Source organism: Rhinopithecus bieti, unplaced genomic scaffold, assembly GCF_001698545.2.
Source record: "Rhinopithecus bieti isolate Rb0 unplaced genomic scaffold, ASM169854v2 scaffold_34373, whole genome shotgun sequence".
In the NCBI taxonomy this organism is placed as follows: Eukaryota; Metazoa; Chordata; class Mammalia; order Primates; family Cercopithecidae; genus Rhinopithecus; species Rhinopithecus bieti.
In genome coordinates this window covers 593,735-602,771 of record NW_016814854.1, presented here as the reverse complement: position 1 = coordinate 602,771, position 9,037 = coordinate 593,735, and the positions used below count along the sequence as shown (strand labels likewise).

The 9,037-nt window shown below is 35.4% G+C and overlaps 1 pseudogene; it reads left to right on the top strand.

Moving 5' to 3' along the window:
- Nucleotides 1–3,572: 3,572 nt before the first annotated feature.
- LOC108515493 (DNA-directed RNA polymerase II subunit RPB3 pseudogene) overlaps nucleotides 3,573–9,037 on the top strand; it is a 6,588-nt pseudogene continuing 1,123 nt past the window's right edge.

Sequence of the window (9,037 nt, the reverse complement as noted above, 5' to 3'; positions counted from 1 at the left end):
TAAAATAAAATAAAATAAAATAAAATAAAATAAAATAAAATAAAATAAAAAATGCAAAGGAGCAGATGATTCAGATAATATAGATATTCATGTAATATCCTTGAGTATAGCTGAAGGACGCCTAACTCAGCCTGACAGGGAGAGATTAGGCAAGAATTCCAGCATCATAGTGGTCATCTTGGAATAAATGGAGAAATGGCATTGAGGTGAAGATGACTACAAGATAGCTGCCAATAGAGGCAGTGGAAAGGGATACCTTAGCCAAGCAGAGGTGTAGAAGACAGGCTTAAATGTGACAAAACTAAAGGCAGATAGAGGAGTAAAGACAGCTCTGATGATCCAGCCAGAATTAGGTAGTGGAGATAAAAGAAAAAGAGCAGAAAAGGTTGAGAAACACTTAAGCATTAAAAGTATTAGAATCATGGATGGCTAGATATGGAACTGTGGGAAAGGAAAAGGATTAGACAGCAATTTAGGAAAAGGAGCAATTTATAGGGAAGATGACACATTCAGATTTCAAAATATTAGGATCCATGTGATGATAAGTGGTTGACAGAAGGTTGAATATATAAATGCAGAGCATGGGGATTAAGGCAGGGTTGTACAGCAGTTGAAACAAGAGACTGGACAAGATCACCCACAGAGTATTAAAAATGATAAGTGGGTAGGGAGAAGAAAGGGATAAAGTGAGGTATAAAAATACAGTCAGATAGAAGAAATAATCCCTAGTATTAAGTAAATTGGTAATCACAGTAAACAATAACCTATTGTACATTTCAAAAGAGCTAATGATGAATAATTACAATGTTTCCAGCATAAATAAAATATAAATGTTTAAGGTGATAGATATACAAATTACCCTGGTTTGATTATTACACATTATATGAATGTATCGAAATGTCACATGTACCACAAGCACATTTAAATTTATCATGTATCAACAAAAAATATTTTGCCCAATGACTTAGAGACAGAAGCCTGGAAAACATCAATATTAAAGGAAAAACCACACAGAAGAAACCCATGAAGGATCCAGAGGAGAGATGAAAACTAGCAAAAACCTGAATTACAGAAGATAAATGTGCAGAGATTCTAACATAGGGGAGCCTTTGATAAAAGCCCACTGAATATGCCGAAAAGAAATTAATTTGTGATCTTAGAGATGTCAGTGTCTGTATGGTGAGGGAACTAGGAAGATGAACAGATTGTAGTGAATTCCTTTGAGTAGGAGATGAACATCTAGAAATACCTTAGAATATTTCTCAGCTTATACAGGCAAGAAATAGTGTCCCACCTAAGGTAATATCTCTGTAGTGAAACATAGAAGTGTTCAAAATAAATGATGTGCAGAGACTAGATGGAGAAGTCTGGCCCAGATAGGAGACTACAGTTTAAGGTAGGTTATCAGCCTAATGAAATGCTTTACTTGGGAGAAAACAGAATTTCAAATGGAGAACTAGCCAATGAGAAAAGAAAATGCATCATTATTTCAAACAGAAAACGAATGAACCACAAGCCGAATTAGCAGTAAGGTTGACTTTTGATGTCATGTCCTGCAAATTACTCAGAAAGGATTCCTTAAATACCCTAGACTAAGGGCAGGACAAGTTTCAGAGAATGAACTGGGCTTGAATGTGTCAGTAAAGATCAAGTTGCTCCAACAAAAGAAGAGGAGTGTGGGCACGGGAAGCTCGGGAAGCATAGGAAGAGATCGACAGGGAAAAACATGATTTTACAAGTTTAATCTGCATAGATATGCAAGATGGGCTTCACAGCTAAACTGCTAGGACACATGAAAGAGTCAGGGAAGTAAATTATCCAATGGAATAAGAAATGGACAAAGAAAGAATGAATAGCATGTCAGAAGTCAAATACATGAGAGTTTCCATGCCTGGCACATAAGAATGTGGTAAAGTTTTATTGAATGAAGAAATGAATGAGTAAACAAATTAATGAAAAAAATAATGAGTGCGAAGACTGGTCACAGTTTCATTGTTTTACTTTATCTAAATTAAGATAGAAACACAGTATTCACGCTTCATCTAAAATTTCCACTTTTTAAATTATGCATGGATTATCCCCCTCACCGCTAAACTTCTCTAGACAAGAGTTGACTTTATAAAAGAAAATAAAACGTTAATTAAATTTTATTTATTTGGAAAATTAAATAGAATTGGTGGAAGCCATTGATGAAAATCACTTACAAACATAAAGAATTAGTTTTCTTTTACTTTTGTCCTACTTTTCAGTTTCCTCTCAGTAGGAAAGTTATTAATCTGTTGTGTTTTACTGTAGAATCACAATTTTACATTAATTATACATACAACCTGCCCTAAGCATACCCTTACTAAAGGGCATACCTTAATAAAGACGATACAACATGCCTCCATAACCTAGCAAGGTCAGTCCATGAGAAGAATAAATAAAAACGTAATTTAGTAACTGCTAGAATAATCTGAGAAGATAGAAATGAAGATCATGTCTGGAGGACAAAATGATTTTTAAAAAATAGAAAATGATGAAGTCACAAGGTAAATGATATAAAAGGCTGGATTTGGAGTCAGAAGATAAGGGTTCTTGTTCTGTGACTGACTTTGTAGTCTAGGACAAACCATTTAATGTGTCTTGCTTTGTTTTCCTCATCCACTATGCAGAAGTCATAGCGATCTTTTTAAAACATAAATCAAATCACATCACTTCCCTGCCTAAAATCCTCCAATAGTCTCTTCTGACAATTGGAATAAAATCTAACCCCTTCCTTGTGACCTTCAGCATTGTGAGCATGAATGGAACCCTGCCTACTTATTTAAACTCCTGTCTTTGCCTTTTTCCTTTTATTCACTGTTCCTAGATTGTTCTTAAACCCCGTGAAGCTCACATTTGCTGTTTGTCTGCCTGAAATACTGAGTCCTAGGTCCTCTTGCTGTTGACTATTTCTTGTCATTTAGGTGTCAGCTCAGATGCTACCTGCTCAGAGATGCCTTTACTCTCTGTAGAAAAATAGCTACCTTACTCTCATCCATCAATCGCTTTCAAAGAACTATAACTTATTTTTGTTAAACTAAGTATAGAAAATAATATCTTGTTTACTATTTATGTCTTTATATATTGTATGTGTCCTCCTATCAAACATCTCCTTGCCTATCTTGTTCATCACTGAAATCTTTGACTCTGGCTAACAATTTATGCTTCACAAGAATTTGTAGATGAAAGGAGAAAACAGGAAAAAAAAAAAAAGGAGATGAGAGAAGAGAAGAAAGGAAAGGAATGAAAGGGGAAGGAAAAAAGAGGAAGAAAGGGAGGGAGAAAACAAATAAATAAAATACTTTGGCAATAAAATGAGAAAAAATATGAGAAATTATATTGGGAAAAAACTATCAAGGCGTTGTTTAAATATCACTTCATGCTTGAATATATTTAAATACCATAAACTTGTTATGATTTAAAGGAACTCCAAAGACTATTGTTTTCATTTTCTTGATATTTCAGTGAAGCCTGTAAAATGTATATGTGGGGAAGTGAGAGTAGATGTGTGATTTAATTTTTGTGCTTTATTTGGGTGAAACTGGCGTATGAAGAAACATAAGAGACACCCTCAGAGCACAATCAAGATGTCAGCATTCACAAACCCATGTGCTACCCCTCTAAATTATACTCCTCCAGATGGCTTGGTTAATTTTGAAGTGGATAAAGCTAACAGTGCCAGATCACACCCAAGCAGTATAAAACTGTATAAGAACACAATAAAACAGTAATAAACAATAGATTATTTTAGTGGCATATGGCAGATACTGAGTCAGGCCAGCCTCAAATGTAATCTTTGGATTCTGTTTAAAAATCAGTGTCTGAGTTAGAGCATTAGCATTCAAAGCACTCCTGTAAGCAGTAAGCAACTATTCTAAAGAAGAGAAAGGGAGGGTCAGATAAAGGAGAAAAGGAAAACACAATGGTCATTGGAGAAGAAAGATAAACAAGAAATAATAAGCAGTGCTTGCATGACAATCTACAAGGGGAAACATAAAATTCATGAAAGCATTCAACAGGAAGAGATGGCAACAAGTAGACCAATATGAAGGAAATGGATGTGGGAGCTCCCAGCAAGAAGGGGAACAAAGGAGAAAGAGGAAAATCCACATAAAATAACAATTCCTCCCTTTTCTGAATATCTGGACATAAAATTTATTATCTTCCCTTAAAATGACAAAAATTGTATGTTGCGTCATAAAAGTTGGAAATATATTGTTAAAACCTTAACTCTGCAATCCCTAAGTAAAAATTCCCTTTTCCGAACATGTCTTCACCCCTACACTAAACCCAACCATCTTCTCCTGGGAGAGGGATGCTTCAGAACAATGAGAGATCCGTTCAGATTGCTGAAATTAAAGCTTCCAAGCAAAGAGCCCAGGATATAGCCCCTTTTACCTAATTACATCCTATTTATACTACGTATTTCAATGTAAACAAGACTTCCTCCATACCAAGTAAGAGACTGTACGCTTAGACACTACATAAAAATGTATTTTTTCCAGAAAAATGCTTTTCAAGTGAAAGTTTTGTTAATGGATAGTTTCTTGATAACATGAGTGATCTGAATAAAGTTAATTATCCACATAATTAACTATATGTGGCTGAATAGGAAGTCTCAGCCTTCATTCCCACTCAGAAACACTAATTGCGCACAAATGTACACACTAAACATTTTTATATGAATTCCAGATTCCAATTAAGATGTTGTAGTATTCCAAGTGTGTACAAGGTAGGGAATAGTCAAATTGAGTTGAGTAAGAAGAGCATTTCATTTACCTGTGTCAGCCTCTCCCCCAAGTTAGCACAGCTCAGTGCCAGGACAGAATGCCTCTTTCACATCTGTTTCCTCTGGGAGAAAAGAATTGAGCATGCCTCCAACATTCCAGCTTTTCAGAGAGCTGCCCAAGAAACTGGTCTCTGACTTCCTTGATTGGTGTGCCAACAGAACTAGCATAATTTGAATGCCTGGGGGTCACTGAGGACAATGGAAAGCAGCAGGTGGCTTGATATGGTTGGCACAGCACGGCACAATTCGGGGAAGAACTGCACAACTTAAGACTTCTTCCTTAGCAAGGAGGGATAAGAGTGGAGCATGTGTTGGCACTCTGGCTCTTCAGAGGGCTGCCCAAGGGACTAATTTCTGTCTTACTTCACTTGGAGCACTGACGGAACTAGCATAGTTTGGATGCCTTGGAGCCACTGAGAACAAAAGTTAAAAAAACAACAACAAAAACTAGTAGGCAGTTTTCTATAGCCACCATACCTCAGTAAAATCAAGAGAAGATGCACAACTCAAGGCTTCTCCTTCAAGAGGGAGGGAGAAAGGAGCAGAGAATGAGTCTGTCATTCTAGCTTCTTGGAACACCAGCTGCTGAGAAACTGATATCTGTCCCACCTTACTCAGTGTACTGATAGGAAGCTGGCATGCTCTGGATGTTTGCCAGCCACTGACAACAAAAGAGAGTGGGAAAGGTGCAGTTGTAGAACCAGAGAACATGTGGTGCCACAGACAGACATCAGAAAAGATAACGAGTTCCTGAGGGGAAACAAAAAGCACAGTAAGCCTCTCTGAGAAATTGCATGCACAGGTCTAGATACCCCCCAAAAAGTTCCAGAGGATTCCAGAATCACTTTCTGGGCTACTTAGTGGGGGTCTTGTAACAAAGCCAGCCTGAAGACTGGGAGAAGCGACAGATCCCAATACAAAGCTACAAGGTGCATGAAAAACAAGGAAACACGGCTCAACCAAAGGAATAAACTAAATCTCCAGAAACTGGACCTACAAAGAGGTATGTGGGCAACTTGAAAGAGAATTCAAAATAATTGTCATAAAGATGCCCAATGAGCTCAAAGAAATAACAAATGAATGGAATAAAGCATCAAGAAAGATACAGAAAATATAAAAAATAAGTTTTGGAGCTGAAAAAGAAAATAAACTGCAAAATTCACTGGAGAAGTTTGTGGCAGACTTGACACGCAGAAGAAAACATTAGCAAACTTGAATACGAGTCATGTGAAATTATCTGCTAGAGGCACAAAATGAAAAAAGAATGACAAAGAATAAAGAAAACCTAAGGGACATATGAGGCACCATCAAATGGACCAATATTTGCATTATTGTTGTTTCAGAGGGGAAGAGAGAGAGAACAGGGCAGAAACATTACTTAATAAAATAACAGCTGAAAATTTCCCAAATGTGAGGATGGAAATGGACATCTAGAGTTGAGAAACTACATGCTCCAACTAAGATGAATTCAATGAAACACACACCAAGCAACATCATAATCAAATTGTCAAACGTCAAAGAAAAACAATTTTGAAAGCACCAAGAGAAAAGCAACTGGTTATGAACAAGAGACTATCACCAGATTTCTCAGAAGAAACATTCCAAGACAGAAGAGAAGTGGGATGATATATCAAAATGCTGACAGAAAAAAAACACCCTGCCAATTACGAATACTGTATCCAGAAAAACTATCCTTCAATAATTAAGGAAAAATACTTTCCCAGATAAAGAAAGGCTGAGGAAATTCATCATCACTAGACTGCATTACAAGAAGTGCTAAAGGAAGTTTATCAAGTTGAAATCAATGGATGCTAAACAGCAGCATGAAAGCATACATAAATACAAAGCTCACTGGTAAAGGTAAATACATAAACATATAAAGAATACTATTGCTGTGATCTGAATGTTTGTGTGCCTTCAAAGTTCATTTGTTGTCATCTTAACCCCAAGATACTGGTATGAGGAAGTGGGGCCTTTGGGAGACAATTAGGTCATGGGAGCCAAGCCTTCACAAATGGGATTAATGCTTTTACAAAAAAGGCTCCCATGATCTTGCTTGCCTCTTCCACTATGTGAGAACACAGAGAGAAGGCACAGTCTATGAATAAGAAGTGGGCCCTCATCAGATACCAAATCTCTTAGCACCTTCACCTTAAACTACCGAGACTCCAGAACCATGACAAATAAATGTTTGTTGTTTATAAGCTACACAGCTTATGGTATTTTATTATAGCAGCCTTAACAAACTAAGGCAATTGTAATATTGTAACGATGCTGCATAAATCTCTTTTAATTTTTGTATAAAAGTTAAAATATAAAAGTATGAGAAATAATTATACAAATCTAGCAATGGTTATACAATATAAAAAGATGTAATTTGTGACATCAATAGCATAAAGTGTGGGGGAAGTGAATAAAAGTTAAGCGTTTTTGTATAGAATTGAAGTTATCAGTGTAAAGTAGATTATTTTAATGATAACATGTTTTATGTAAGTTTTGAAAGTACCTGTAGGAGATACTCAAAAGAAAATGAGAAAGAAATCAAAACATGCAACTACAAAAAAGTCAGAAAAATTCAAAGTAAGACAGTGACAGCAACAATGAGTCAAAAAGCTACAAGACAGCTAGAAAGCAATTTAAGAAATAGCAATAGTAAGTCCTTTCCTATCAATAATCACTTTAAATGTAAATAAATTTAACTCTCAATTAAAAGACTGATATAGTGGCTGAATGGATTTAAAGAAAACAAGACTCAACTATATGCTGTATACAAGAAATGCACTTTGGACTTTAAGACCCACATAGGCTGAAAGCGAAAGGATGGAAAAAATAATCCACACAAATGGTAGTCAAAAAAGATAGCAAGAGTGGCCAAATTTATATCAGACAGAGTAGATTTTAAGTCAAGAACTGTCCAAAAAGACAAAGAAAGACAAGGACATTATATAATGATGTAAGGGTCAATCTGCCAGGAATATGTAGCAATTATAAATATACATGTGCCCATAATAAGAGCACCCAAATATAGGAAGCAATCAATGAAAGAATTTAATAGAGAAATAGACAACACAGGATAACAGTAGGGAATTTCAATACACCACTCTCAATAATTGATAGAACATCCAGACAGAAGATCAATAAGGAAATAAATAAATAAGAGGATTTGAACCAGACTATAGATCAAATGGAACTAACAGACATTTGCAGAACATTCCACCCTACAGCAGCAGAATGCATATTCTTCTCAAGCATGCATGAAACCTTCTCCAGAATAGATCACATGTTAAGTCACAAAACAAGTCTTAACAAATTTAAGAAGATTGAAACTGTGTCAATTATATTTTCCAACAACAATGGAATGAAATGGAAAGCAAAGAAAAATGGAAAAGTTCTTAGATATGTGGATATTAAACAACACACTGTTGAATAATCAATGAGTCAAAGAATAAGTCAGAATGTAAATTTTAGAAAAATATTTTGAGACAAATAAAAATGAAAAGAGAACATAACAAAATGTATAGGATGCACCATGACCAAGTCAGATTTATCCCTGGATTACACGGATGGCCAACATACAAAAATAATCAATATGAGACACCACATTAACAGAATAAAGGATAAAAATTACATTATTATCCCAATATATCCAGAAAAAGCATCTGAAACATTTAACACCCTTTCGTGATAAAAAAACACTCAATAAACTAAGAATAGAAGAAAATTACCTCAACATAATATAGGTCACAGTGAATGTCATACTATACATTGAAAAACTGAAAGCTTTTCCTCTAAGATCAGGAACCAGTTAAGGATGCCCACTCTGACCACTTCCATTCAACATACTACTGGAAGTCCTAGCCAGAGAAATTAGGCAAGAAATATAATTAAAAGTCATCCAAATCAGAAAGAAAGAAAATTTCACTGTTTGCAGATAATGTGATGCTATATGTAGAAAACCTTGACAATTACACACACACAGACACACACACATTCACAAATCATTAGAACTAATAAACCAATTAAGCAAAGTTGCAGGATACAAAATCAACACACAAAAATCAGTTGAGTATATGTACACTACCAATGAACAACTGGAAACAAAAATGAAGAAGATAATCCATTTACAAATGAATCAAAAAGAATAAAACTCTTAGTAATAATCTAAACTGAGAAGTATTACAAAATATGTAGACACTGAAATCTATAAAAGATTGCTAACCACCC